The sequence below is a fragment of the Morone saxatilis genome, unplaced genomic scaffold (assembly GCF_004916995.1).
Source record: "Morone saxatilis isolate NCDOM2014 unplaced genomic scaffold, NCSU_SB_2.0 Contig18, whole genome shotgun sequence".
NCBI lineage: Eukaryota > Metazoa > Chordata > Actinopteri > Moronidae > Morone > Morone saxatilis.
This window is the reverse complement of record NW_023339740.1, coordinates 14,106,516-14,121,349: the sequence shown is the minus strand read 5'-3', so window position 1 is coordinate 14,121,349 and position 14,834 is coordinate 14,106,516. Positions and strand designations below refer to the sequence as shown.

General features: G+C 38.4%; 1 protein-coding gene across 1 annotated transcript in view; it reads right to left on the bottom strand.

Moving 5' to 3' along the window:
* The window catches only part of tex264a (testis expressed 264, ER-phagy receptor a), a 65,244-nt gene that overhangs the window by 9,575 nt on the left and 40,835 nt on the right, over positions 1–14,834 (bottom strand). The gene's annotated exons all lie outside the window — the stretch shown is intronic.

The window sequence follows — 14,834 nt, the reverse complement described above, 5'->3', positions numbered from 1 at the left end:
GCTGTTGCTAGATAGCTAACTAATGAATCTTCGCTCTGCATGGCTAAAAGTTGAAGATTGATTGACAGGTGAATGGCACGACATTATTGGTTGAAAGTGGTTAGTTCATGCTTACGTAAGCACGTGTCACATTTCATTTCACCTGGACTTTAATATCTGTCAACAGTAGGATGCCAGCTAACATTAGCCTCAAGGGCTAAAAAGCTTGGCAGCACCTCACATTTACTTACATACCGACTTAATCATTCAGATTTTAACTCCTAAATATCACACATGTCCCGTTGAGTCTGTGAGCAGGTGGTTTGAATCTTTTGTGGTTTTTCCCTACATATCCTTTTTCACATGGACAATACTTCACAATATAACTCCCTTTATTTGAATCTTTCTGTTCACACTGGTCTGCCTCTTGCTGTGCGAATGTTCTCAGAATTTCAGAAATGTCTCGTCTATAAATTTAACTGAATGCACTTGCAATGTTACCATGGTTGCAAGACAAATAGGGCTATTCTGGGCTTTTCCAACATAAAAGAAACATGGATGGTCTTACAGCAGTCACCTGAATCATTTCCCTCTGGGTCAGGGTGATCTGGACTGATTGATTGGTTTTAATCTAATCTTCTGCAGAATAAGACTGTAGGAGCTGGTATGAATCACCTGGCTGCTACACGCAGGGGTTTCAGCCCGGGGCTGCCTATGCAAATGAGTACCCATCTCCTTGAACCTGCTCTGATAATGAGGACGGAAATCGAGACAAAGACAGTTCAATATACTGTAGGCACACGCACACATACATGTCTCCAAGGGATACTGTCACAGATGAGAGAGAGAGAAAACAGCATGTAAGAAAGATGTGTACCATGTGTACAGTGACAGTAACATTTACCTTGTTATAACAGTAACTTGTTCATAATTATCATATTCTCGCTGTGGAAGAGGTTTAAACCTCATACCAGGAAGGACAGTAGATTTTCATTTCTACCAGTGATTTTACACGCATCAGCCAGAGAGGAGGAACTCATCATGAAATCATCTCATATTATTTTTGGTTGAAAAAATGAAACATCCCTTCATGACAGTATGAGACCTCGCTCCACTGTGTGTGTGTGTGGATTTTTGCCTTTAGCACAGGAAACGACAAACAAGACATTTTTCTACCAACTCAAAATATTTAGTTGTAGCCGTAGGTGATTAGTACTTTGATATTAGTGGAGCATGTTAAACTAAGCCGGTCATCCAGTGAAAATATTTTGGATGATTGGATTATGCGTCATTCTTCAGCATACTTTGAGTAATTTAGTTTACAATATTCTTCTATGAGATCATTTTTATTGGACTTTGTTTTTTACAATTTTTGATAAAATGTATAGTTCTGGTCCTGAGTTTAGGTCACGTTCCTTTCAAGAATGACAATATAAATGCTTAGTTTAAAAAAAACAGCTATTTCTTCAGTGTGATTATTTTATATCAGTGGTGTATTGTGGCTTATTGCAGGCTTCTCACTTATTTGTACACTGACTAATGTATCAGTATAGGTCTTCTTTTCCGACAGAAACACACTTGATGTATATTATCTCACCCATCTGAGACCTGTGCTAGGGACATATCTATGTTAATAATTGCTTTCATCTTGTTCTCACCGTTATTTCAAAGATATGTATGATCTCCTATAGAGTCATAGCCCTGCCAGTAGAGAGAATGACACTTGTGAGGAGAGCTGTTGAGGTATTTTGCAATATCAAGTGGAGTTTAAAAAAATCTCATTCTCACCTTGTAACCAAACTCTGTCCAAAACTGAGGTGTTTTATTAAATCGTGTCCCTCCCTGCAGGTGTTTTCCCATGTTAATCTATAATTATATTATTAATTTTAGTTCCACTTTCTTTTGATATCCAGTGTGTTGCCCTTTGATGTATTTCAAAGAACTCTGTGACTCTGCGAGTGAATATTAGGTTCTTCCTTATCACTCCTTCTATTGTTAATATGTCCAATTGCTTCAAAATAGATGGTAATTTATACATACTTGACCCAACTCCAAATGTATTTGTAAACAGTGTCACTATTGCAAAAATGTACACAAAACATACATATATAAACCAAATTGCCATACAACCTCTTCAAATAATATTACAACTTTAATTAAGAACCTAGTGTCTTATCTTTATCAGCCGACATTTACTAAAAATAACAGACAGACAGAAAAAAAAGATATTGAAGTAGGGATACTTAATTGTTTCCTTTCTTTTGAACGTACAAGCACGTTTTATCCATTTGTTAGCCGCATTGCAATTTCTCCAATGGCGTATTTGAGAAAGGGCATACTTTAAATGAACAGACACAAATCACAGAATCATTAATTGGAAAATGTAATCAGTGTTATAACTTTTATTACAATTTACCTCTGAAAAAAAATGTATTCAATTGAATTGAAAACTTCAAAATCAAATCACATTTTTGTATGCCTACACATTTCTATTAATATATAACATTGATAACTGCATACATACTGTGAGGGAGCAGACAGGCATAGCAACAGTAACTATGGGGGTGGGGCTTAGTGATCTCATTTCAGAATAAAAGTGTATTATTATATGTTATACATGTTTGTAACCTTAATCACTGTCATATGTTGCTCTAAGCTTCCATAAAATATCACATATTCTAAGCTCTTTCCATATTAGAAATAATCAGTCTGATACTGATTATATTTGTTTGTCTTTTTTATGTATCTATTTTATTTGAATGATTACTGCTGTCTGACAAAAAATAAACTACATACTTACCAACATCTATTATTAAACAATGATAAGCAGACCAAAGCAGGTCTGATCTTTGGAAGGTACATTTCACTGACCAGTAATCCATATTTCCTCCCACCAGGGAAATTAATAAAGAAATAGCAGACAGATTAACTGTCCCATCATAATCAAAACTCGCTCCTGGCTTGAATGTTTTAATTATACGACAAGCAAGATGTTCTATTTCCTCCTTGTGCCCTTTTCTGGTCTCAGCCTGCATGCCCGCTGTCTGATTGGGTGCCATCTATTTCCCTATAGTCTCTCATGAAGTCAACATGCATCCACTTAACCTGTGTCTGTGTCTGGTAGCTGCTGGGATTGAAATGTGCTCTCCTGCAGGATACAGAGGCAGATGAGACTGAACCGTCTAAAAAAACAGGTCAGTCGTTCCTCCCTGCCGCCTCAGAGCAGACTCAACATTTATGATCATCACAGTCACACTCCTTCTCTCAACACCGATCCATCATCCTAGACAAAGAGCCAGCAAGTGAACAAGCAGTTGGTATCAGCACCACAAAACCAATATATCCCACAGACCAGTACCTGTTCCTAATAATGGTTCTACAAAATAAGTCAGTCCTGGTCTTGCTCTCTATGTTATGCAACCAGGCTCTTTATAATTAATGACCTCGCAGAAGTCAAGTGTTTTGTCTATTAGACATGGAAAGTGATCGTATTACTTTACAAAATACCCTTCACTTTCCTTGTGCACACTGCCTTTTATTTGAAGAGAATGTTCCCAAACCTATTGTGTTGCACTTGCAAAACAAACAAAATACCTTTCAGTGGAAAGAAATCAGACTTTAATGGAGGTGTGAATTTGTTTTTTAATGTGGTTACAGAGTTTAGTTTGAATGCCAAACTGAATAATATTGATGGTAAACCACTGGAAATAACATTTATCCCCTTAGTATAATTTGGGCTATATGACAGGTATGACAATATATACCTTGAGACAACAGGTTCTGCTATAAAGTTCATACCTATATCTTTTCTTTTAAGTTTTCTGGTTGTATGTGCTGGTTACACTTAGACAGAATCAATATTGCACTATAAAAACACATACGCTCTGACGAATGGTTTTATCCATATCACACTCCTCTAGTACTCTTACACCTGTTCTTAAGTGTGTCACCCACAAGCATCATCAACACCCAGCACTGCCAAGTTTGTCAAAGTAATATAATTACTCACAAAGTAGAGCAACATGTCACATAGTGTATGTCTTTCACACGGTAGAAGTGTGAGTAAGAAAGGGAAACATGTCCCCAAATAGTCGACTAAAATAACGTTTGACGACTAGTGAACGAATGGCTTAATCTAACAACTACTAGTCGACAAGGAAAATCTATAGTCGTTGACAGCCATAGAAACATTAAATGTGATAAGAAATGTTTTATTTGCTCCTTATATTCTAACATAACAATACAGTGGCTCACTGCGGAAAAACCTTTGTGGTTCAAGGTGATTTAACTGCTATTCAAACCATGAGGCCACTTTCTTTTACTTATCTGTGTAGCAGCTTTGTAACAGACCTGAAAAATCATAAGACATTTTATTATTTATGATATCCACAATCATGCCTTATAAAGAAACAAATAATCTGTGATATCTCGCTTCATCCTCGGAGGGTTAGGTCTCCGAAAGAGGCTGTGAAAAAGAGGTGTGAACATAATCAAGCAAGTAAATGAGCAGGAAAGTGACAAAGGCACCTGCAAGACCATGATTTAACAGATCGAAGGACACAGGTTTCAAGTGCCCTTGACCAAGACACTGAATCTCTTGCACCCCCCGGGAAACTTATCTGTAGTTGATCTTATACCTTCATTGGTACAAGCAAGTAATTTCCCCCTAAATCAATAAAAGTATCAGATTTTTATTGTTGTTGTTCGCCAAGAACCCTCACAGGAATAGTATAAGTGCATCAAAATGAGCTTCATAATCTTCATGATTCTTCTCATGTGACAGAACTTAAACAGCAATTCCAAATCCAACCTTGTGAAACCACATTACTGTACTTTGGAGAAAGACGAGGGAAAAAAAGTTGCACAAACTCATTGGTGTAAATAGTAATCAGGGTATATGCAGGAATCCTGGGATTAGATAAGTAATACCCTTTGTATAAGACTATTTTAAAGACCATTCCAAAAAATCCTTAAGACCTATCGCCACCAATGACTGTCTTGAGCGAGCAAACACAGTCTTTAACGTACTAACTTGTAGTTAATGCGCACGGCCCCAAAGACTACTAACGCAGTCCGAGGCTAGATGTTCGACACAGCCGAGACCCTGACACGATCGTAGTATAAAAATAGTCGCGAGGAGGAAATAATTATACATTCAATGGATACTTTGTTGACAAGCTGAAAATTGAATACTTCAGTAAAATACGCGATTAAGACTTTTAATACTTTTTAAGGGCCTAGATCATTTATCCGACATTTAGATGTATCAAACTTGGTTAATACTTTTTAAGACCCCGCGGACACCCTGAGTAATGTATTGATAACATTCAACTCCTACCTAGACCAAATAGGATTTTCTGTCCACGAAATCGAACAATTTCAAGGAAGAAATTAGTGCTGTTGAAGCCACTTTATTTAATTGGGAAGTTCATTAAATGCTGATGTAACTAGATGTCGGAGTAAATCAGGAATAATTAGCATGATTGTCTGGGAGGAGGCGTACACTGAATGTGTTTGTGTGTGTGTGTGTGGAGGAAGGGTTGAGGGACACAGAAACATAAATATAGGGAAGGTTCTCATGGGGCTTTGTATTGTCTTTTGACCTCTCTGCCAGCTGCTCTGTGAGTACACGGCATTCCTCCTCCAAAAGAAATACCAATAAGAGGAAAGTAAACATAGTTAACAACACCCCTGGAGCTTGATTCACTGCATCACTTAACTAACTCTGAAAAATAAACATGGCCAAGGAGTAAGTGAGCCATAAGTATAGCGGAAGTGCTCAATACTGACACCTTGTATTGTATTCCAACCTTTCATATGTGAAATGTATTCTGTCCTCTCAGGTCTGATGATTAGCACTGACACAAACAATCTTTCAATTCCAGATGTGGCTTGAAAGACGCAACATCAAGGACTTGTTTTCAAAGATCTATGCATTAGCTTAATTCTTTTTTATTCATGTCTCATCTCCCAACTCAGTGTTTGTTTTCAGCTCAGTGGCTCTTCTGGCTTACAGCCAAAAAATTAAAAAAAGACAGGAGACACAGGAGAATCTCATTCTCAAGAGGCCAGCAGTCTCACAAAATCGAGGAGCAAACCACAGGCAAATATCAAGAGGTCTGACTAGAGATCTACCTGGATGAAGGGGGCATTTTTACCTTGCTCTGTTCTGTGTGTTTTCAGAGATGCACTGTGGTGTTTGCCTGAGGCATGGATAAAACTTACTTACATACAGTGTATGCTGAGGGGAGGACCTGTTACTGTCAATGTACCCTGGATCCTTCTTCCCGAGTCCATTTTTTTAATTAATTTTTTTATTACTTTTCTCCTGAGTAGCAGTGGCCAAATGTAGATGTGAAGTGGCACCCCATTGATAATATTTAAACAACCATAATGAGATCTAATTACAGAAACCTTTGAGCAATTTATGCTACGCATTAAAATTTTGTGCCATTCTCTCAAAACGGAACAACTACAAATTGTAAACTATTGTTTAGAAGCCTCAAGTTTGGCATTATGGCCATCACCATCTTTGATTATGGGAATAAAAGGTGAGCATATTTGGACGAGAGTGTGGCGATGGGGAGGACAGGGATTGCTACACCTGAATCCTGATTGGACCTGACTGAGAGGGACAAGGGGACATGCCATGGTAGCAACTTGTCAATTACAAGAGAGCCATGTCCTAAAGCATACCCTGCTTTATGGCTTTTTTTACTCTGAATGGGAGGATAATATGTATTGAAGACTTGAAACTAGCGATTGAGACCATAAAAAAATTACAAAACTGTTTACTGAGGTAATAAATCAATAGTATTGGCTTACACGATTATTACAAGCAGGAATTAATAACAGAAGAAAAATAAATATTTTCTCCTCTGACAGTAAGCTCAAAGTTCATCAACATCAGCCTCTCCCAAAACTCTAAGAGTCTCTTAAGTGAAAGGCTAATGCTAATTTGTTCCAAGTTGAAACACACCATCCTGCCATTACTTTCACTCCGGTTACGTTCATTGCTCTTTCCACCGACACATAAAACTCAGCTGGATACTGACGGTCCTGTGGAGATCTCTAGGAGACGTTAGAAGGTATTCTAGGAAATTCAGAAAATCACTAACTTAAATAGAAGCAGGCAAGACAGGCCGAGGAAACATTAACAAAAAGGGCAAATTACAACACTTCATCACAGCCCCTGGGATTCAGTGGACATCAACAATGCAGGATTTATATGAGAGAGCTGAGGCTGAATTTTAATTCAAAGACATGGTGGCATGAAGGGATCCTACTCCATACCCAGAATGTGACAGATTGTAACTTCACAATGTCCATCAATAGTGTTGTCAGTGCCCACAAGCAAGGCAGTGACCCACTTCTATCTCCTTAATTGTGCCAACCTGAAAAAGAGCTAGTGTAAATGCAAGACGTTTAACACATCTCTTTTGACACTGCCTAAAGCAAAGTCAGCAGGGCTTTACTCTTCATCTATCTAGTCTGCTAATTTCTTTCTCAGCACTAAATCATACAAATTAATAATCATTTTATTTTTATGTCTTGTTCATCAGTTTTTGTTTTGTTTTAGTAGCATAAACAAATTACGTAACAATTTGCCCCTCATTCACCCATGTGCTCACACACACACACACACCCCGATGGACGTTAGCTAACATGCAAGGTGCTGGCAAGTTCAGCTTGGTTAACTTTCACTGGCGAAGTCCCAGCCTCAACCAATAGCAAAGACGTTTGAATTTGCCTCAGCAGGCGATGGTCACTCCCCTACATTGGCATATATATGCTACTATATGCCTTAAACGTTGAGTCACTCAAGTGATTGGATGCTCAAAGTCCTGCATGCTAACACTAAATTAGAGTGTTTTTACATTTACATTTTACAACCCACATTAAAACACAGCGAAGTTGTACCTACAGGTCATTTTGAAAGCATGATTACAAACTTCTCCACTCAGCTGTCACTGTTTTTAACTGTTCTGTTGTTGTCTGTTTTCTCTATTTATTCTGTTTTAATTTATCACTGAAAATGAGGGCTTGCCCTCAATGATTCCTCAAAATTTGTATAAAGGTTTAAAGAATGAATCACTTAAAGAAAAGGACGATGAGGCAGCTTGAGGGAAAATATGCACACTTGAAAATTAAATCAGAACTTTTCATCATAGGTTGATAATACCTAAAAGACTATCTAAGTGTGGATTTCTCCTTTAAACGTCCCTGACTTTCGTTTGAAGAAACTACTGATCCTAAGACAGAAAAAGCTGTGTCTTGCTAGCAGTAAGAATCTGTGACAGCACACCTCCCCCCTCAGGGGAGATGTGAGGTATGGCTCAGGAGCGGTGGTGAATAATGAAAGGAAGACAGAACGTTCATTCAGACCTGTATTCACAGTGACAGCCTCAAACTAGCATGGACCCTACGGCAAGATGGAGAAAGACCCTGGTCCCTAGCTATGGGTGTAAGCCATTTCATCACAATGGGTTCAGTTCAGATCACACACTTATCCATACACACACAAACGTATGGGCACTCACACATATATTTGTAGCTGAGAAATAATCTCACCTTGGTCCCCTGACACACAAAAAGGAAAATTAATACAAAAGCTGGGCAACTCATGGTGACAATTGGTGACAGTCCCCTGAGTTTTCTCTCTCCCCTGGTCTATTTACTCCCACTGCACTATTACAGCCACATAGCACACCCTCCTCACACCCACCATAACCTCCTCTTCCCCTTCCTATCTGTGGAAAGAGACAAAAACTCTACTTCACACCTCTGTAGAGGTGTCCAATTCAGACTGTCCCTTATGGTCACACACTTCCCCGGAACAGAGTATTTTCATTCTGCCTGCAGTGGGGCTATTTTCTGCATCCGTCTCAGCAAGCCCAGGCCTCCTCCTTCTTGCTTCCATGCCCTGGTGGAAGTGTGCAAAGATAGCTGTGGGTGGAGGGAGTGGAGATCTGAGGACTGAAAATGGCATTGCTATAAAGGCTGTGGAGCTGGAAGAGCGGAAGGGCGATGAGTTTGTTGCAACCTCTACATGCACCCGTGCAATCAATAAGCAGAAACACTGGATGAGCTACAAGTATAGTGACTCTGTCAGCAGCTGCTGTGGTCTCCAGAGCTCCTCCACAATTGATCTGGTGAGCTGGCAAGAGGTGAGAGGCAATAAGAGGTAGTAGAGCTAGTCTCCCAACAGTGGATTATAACCCCTCCCCACATACACACACACACACACACACACACACTTCCTTTTCCTTCTTCATCACATGGGAGATTTTGGACATGCAAGAAGATAAAAAAAAGAGAAAGCAGGCTAATTAATAGTGAAACAATATACAGTATGTGGTTCACAAATCACTGCTAAGCAAGTAATACTGTCAACATCAGTCTGGACTCAAATACAAAGCAGAAAAGAAACCAGGTTAAAAACCTATACTGTATATATACATGAAGTTGGTCTCTGACCATATTTTTTAGCCATTCTAGCTGCATATCTCTATGGATGGCACTGACGGTTTGGTTTGGTTCAGATTATATATAGATATGGAAATATCTCATCAACTATTGGATGCATTACCATGTGCAAATATTAATATTTTCCACAAGATGAGTCCTACAGTGTTCCCTCGACTTTTAATCTAGCTCCACCATGAAGATGACATTTTTGATTTATAGTGAAATGCCCCGACAACTATATGAATAGATTGCCATGAAATTTGGCACAGATGTACATAGTGCAAAGAGAATGATGCCTACCGATTTTTCATTTAGTGCCACCAGCTGGACAGATCATTTAAAAATCCAGTTAAATCTCTCATCAACATAATATAACAACAATCTATTGGCACAATTTTTTGTGCATTCATGGCTCCTAGAAGGTGTATCCTACTGACTTTGGTGATCCCCTTAACTACTAAATGAACTGTAATCACTTAACTTCTCATCTAGTGCAATCATTAGGTTAACATTATAACGACCTTCCCATCAGCCATTTTAATATGGGGGTAAACCTGATGCCTGCTAAACCTCAGCTTGTTGTCATTCGTCTTTCTTGTTTGGATCATTTCACTTACTGCATGTGTGTCTGTATTTAACAAATAGTCTACTATTCAGCTGGGGAATTTTTTATTTTTACTTATTTATTTCATTTTCAGTTTTAGTCAAACTTTGGATTCAGTTATTTTGGGTACAGCGTAGAACCGCTAAGAGTAATGGGTTTTCTATTCATTTCACCACATTACCATCAGAGTAATACTCTCCCTGTCTTAAGTCTTTGTCCTATAACATGCATGTTTAAATTGCAGTCTGAATCCTGGTTAAACATTTACATGTAGAAATCTGGTTGGATTTAACTCGGTTTATTGCCCTACCAAGTTTACAGAAATGCAGTTTTCAGGCATTTACATGATGTTAGAAAGCAGAAAACGACAATAACCAGTTTATTTGAGGGAATGTAAACACGCTGAGTGAGATGTATAGTTCCTCCAGAGCTCTAAATGCAGCCTTTGAGGAGGAAATTTAATATGCCTTTAAGGCCTCAAGTAAACACTAAAAAAGCAAACAGTACCTTTACAGCAGCTGAGAGAATTCTTTCTGAAAAGCGATTGGACAGAAAGCACGAGGCCATTAAGAAAACCATTTGAGAGGTTTGCAGTCAATTAGTCCTGGCTATTAAAGCTTCAAAATTCAGTGAACCATTGCATGGAAAGGAGGATATGGAAATACATGAATATGAATAGTGATTCATTTTAAACAGGCAGACAGATTCCCTCCTCTAATTGAGATCTTAATCTGAGAGTCTAATGTTAGAGATATTCACATATCTATTCTAATGAGATACAATTAGGAGGAGGGAATGTGGACAGTGACTGTGTGATGGAGAGAAACCAAACTACCTATTCTTTTCTGCTGCAGGCTTCTCATGTACAGAGCACCTTAAATATATTCCACATAATAAGTTTCTACACACTGCTGCAGTTTCTTTGCACTAGCAAACCTGGAGGCATTTAGTGGGATCGAGAAATTATTAGTGAATCATTTCTGACCTGTCAAGTGAAGAGGGCTTAATGCTATGGAAGTGGCATTTTGTTAAAAGCTTCAGCAGTACAATGAAGCTCACAAAACCTAGGGTAGATCATTAGAATTGTGTCCATGTCCCTGTGGAATCCTTATAGAGACACGTGCAGCCAATCAAATTTTATACGTGCACCTTGTCCAAACATAATTAAAAGTAAAGAAAGGCAGAAAATAAAAAAATATTGCATCCAATGATAGAAAAATGTGTGATTAATGTAGCAGCGATGTGATTAATGAAGCAGTAATGAGTTCTGTCTATTGTTCTGCGAGATTTGGCCAAAGAATGAAATGACTGACAGGGCATATTGTAGAAAAGAACTTGAGTTAAAGAAAATACCTGAACAGAATAGAAAAGAGGTATAGGTGATGAAAAGCATTCCTTCCACACATCAACATACATAATCAACAGAGGGAAACCGAATTCTGTTTATCAGGCTTCACTTCGTCTATTGTCCTTCACAAAGCCTGGCCTCGTAGCCCTATGAGCCATCAGGCATTCTACCACCTCTCTATGAATAAACCATGGGTACCCATCCTTGGCATTCGCACTGGAAGAGGGCATACACCAGCTCAAAGCACACATGTGGCCATGATGCACATAGCAAATTAAATGCAACTGACAGGAATCTAACAAAAAAAAAGCTTATTAACCTCTTGAAGTCCAATTATTTTCTTCACATTTTCGATTAATTTGCATTTGTAGTTAAAAAAGCCCATACTTGTAATTGTATATTCCATACAATATCTGCTTGTTTCAATATTTAATTGATGCCATGTTTCTTTTATCAGCACCATTACATCAAATAGAAAATTCAACACGTCTTGTGCATCATTTTTATGCCCACACACATTTCTCCATGATACAACCTGACATATTTGGTATGTTTCATAACCTTGGCTCCTTGAGCATAATTTAAAATAAAATTCTGTGGGTTTGAACAAGACAGCATGCTTTCCTAAAAGCCCTACCACACAGACTGGTAACTGATAGAACAAATTGTCACATCTCTCTTTTTTTTTTTAGACAGTAAAGTGCCGGTCTTTCTGCTTTTACAATTCCTCACCTCCACTCCCTTGCTGGGCATGTGGATGATTGAAAAGTCTCAGAGCAGAATACTCAAACCTCAAAATCCTCCTTTTGTCCTGGAGCTCAACATGGTATCTCCTTAACTAGAAAGCCTTCAGAGCTGAATTAAGGACTTGAATGGAGAACTGTATCTAAAGCATTTCATGAGCCCTGTCAGGTCATGTTGATCATCAAATGGATCCACACAGCCTTGAAATTTTGCAGTGAGAGTTGAAACAGAGAAGCCTCACAACAGCTCTGATTCACAGTTAGTGCATGATAACCATGTGCTTCTTTAGCCAAGAAGTGAGACAAATTATTCGGATTTGTGCCAGGTCAGTAGATCAGAGAGAATATTTAAATCACTTACCATCATATCCACTCATTGGATAGGTAAGATAACTTTCTTAAGGCCATTGTCTGCTGGCAAGATAAACAGTGATGGGGGTAATGTATTGAACCAATACTTTAGTTTAATAATATTATTTCTTCCTGTATCTGATTTTTAGTAATATCGGTATCTCAAAACAGTTATCAGCAAGTCAGCATGCTGAAGTTTAGCAGGTATAATGTTTACCATGTTAACCATGTTAGTTTAATGTGTTGCTATCACATACTATCATTCACTGTCTCTAGAAACAAAGTGATGGATGGATAATGGAGATGTAATTAGTGTTGGAGGTATTTGGTCATAAAGGAAAGTACTTGACAAATTATATATATATAAATATTAACCTGATGGTGGTGCCAGATGAAAAATTAGGACAACATCACAATATTTCATTAAATAGGAGAAAGTCAATAAGGCAATAACAATTAGTGGTGGCCTAATGGGATTACCAGGTCCAACAGACAAGGCAAAAAATGTCAAATTAACAACTTGGGTCACTACAGAATAAATATGAGCTTCATTCTACACCAGAGCCTCAAAACCTTATCTGACTGATATGGACTGGTTTTCTTCCCTGAAGGAAACAATACCAAAATAACTGTAATTATCACCCAGGTGTCTCCCTTTTTCTCATCCTGGTGAAGATTGACAGGGACTCAACAGATGTAATCATAAACCTTCAAATGGATTCTTGATGAATTTACCTTTCCGAGACTCTTCTGTTAACACAAGTAAGAATTTATGTAAATTCAAGTATCAACTCAGTGACTGATACAAATAATCTAATACTGAACACATGTTTTCACATTAATTAAAGTTTGACGTCTCTAGCTTGAATTTTGAAAGACTTATAATGTTCCTAATTCATACCTCAGTAAAAGCAAGCCTAATCTCTCTTTAATGCATTTTTTCATACTTAAGACAAGCTTGCTTTGAGAATAACTCGGAAGGCAGCAAAATTATTTCCAAGTTTATCCAAACAGGTAAAGAAAGAAAGTTTAGTAAAGTCCCTGTCTGACTCCAGCCTCCAGTCTACGGATCAAGATTCATCACCAAAAGTACCTGCCTGCTGTATGCCAATTCTTACCGCAATCTTTTGCATTACAGAGATGCCAAAATCAAGAACCATCACTGCCTGAATCAACCACCACCACCGCCAGCGTTTGTCCAGCAGCTCAACACCACTGAACACCTTATTAGTCATCAAGTTGTTGCCCATGAATATTTCTTCATGCAGGAGCTGGGATCAATGTATTGAGAATTCACTACTCAGGTAATAAAACTCGAAGCAACAGTATTACAATATTATATAATATATACAATATTTAATAATGGCTCAGCACTGTGACTAACAGGAGTTTAATTTAGTTTGAGTCTTTCAATTAACCCCGGTAAACTGCACATACAGCCAACTGAGTGGTGATCAAGAAGGCAAACAAACTTCACTTCCATGGCCACAATCAGTGTGAGTAGAACAGAGAGAAGAAAACAGGAAACTGGAACTGATCTTCCGACTAATGGCATGTTTTTAAGAGGTACCAAAGATAACAATTTGTTTCAGCTCCACGCCTCCATCCCCAAAGACCAGGGAAAAAGGGATGATCCGGTGTCAGCTACAAGACAGAAGCTGTTGGGTCTGGGTTAAAATCGCTATAGCCTTGCTGCTGTCCACAGGGCAAGAGCCATGTTTAAACCAAAGGCCACCCTCTATTAGAGCTCTGTCAGCATGGAACAACGGCAGCTTAATGGTTACAATTAACAATCCCTTCTGCTGACAGAGCTCCTATCTGACTGTGCTCCTCTCAGCCTGATCCTGTTCTAATGACTGTGTTTTATGGGTGCAGTGAAAGAGAAACCGGGACCAAAAGATGGAGCAGGAATGTTAAGAATACTGGAGGAATGGATGTATAGAGAAAAGGGAGACAGAAGTTGAGGTACAATTAAAGTACCTTATAACAGAGAATGTAACTGTTGGGTTTAGACAAGCGATAGTATGCAGTCATATGATATGCTGTAGATATTGCCAGATTGAATATGTAATTTGTTATTACATTAAAACAAAACTATAGTATGAAATAAAAACATTGCCAACCATTTCAGTTTTCAAGTCTTGGAACAGCAATATGTAACTTTCATTAGTAATTTTAATAATGACACAAGTGGCCGTTAAGTGAACAGCAGCCGGCATCATGTTGCTCATGCTCGCACATAGGCATGAGTGACCTGACATCGACCTGCATCCTCACATAGAAATCCATCCACTGGCTGAAGGTCAGGAAGGAAGGTCTCATTTTTTAAAGTTACATTACA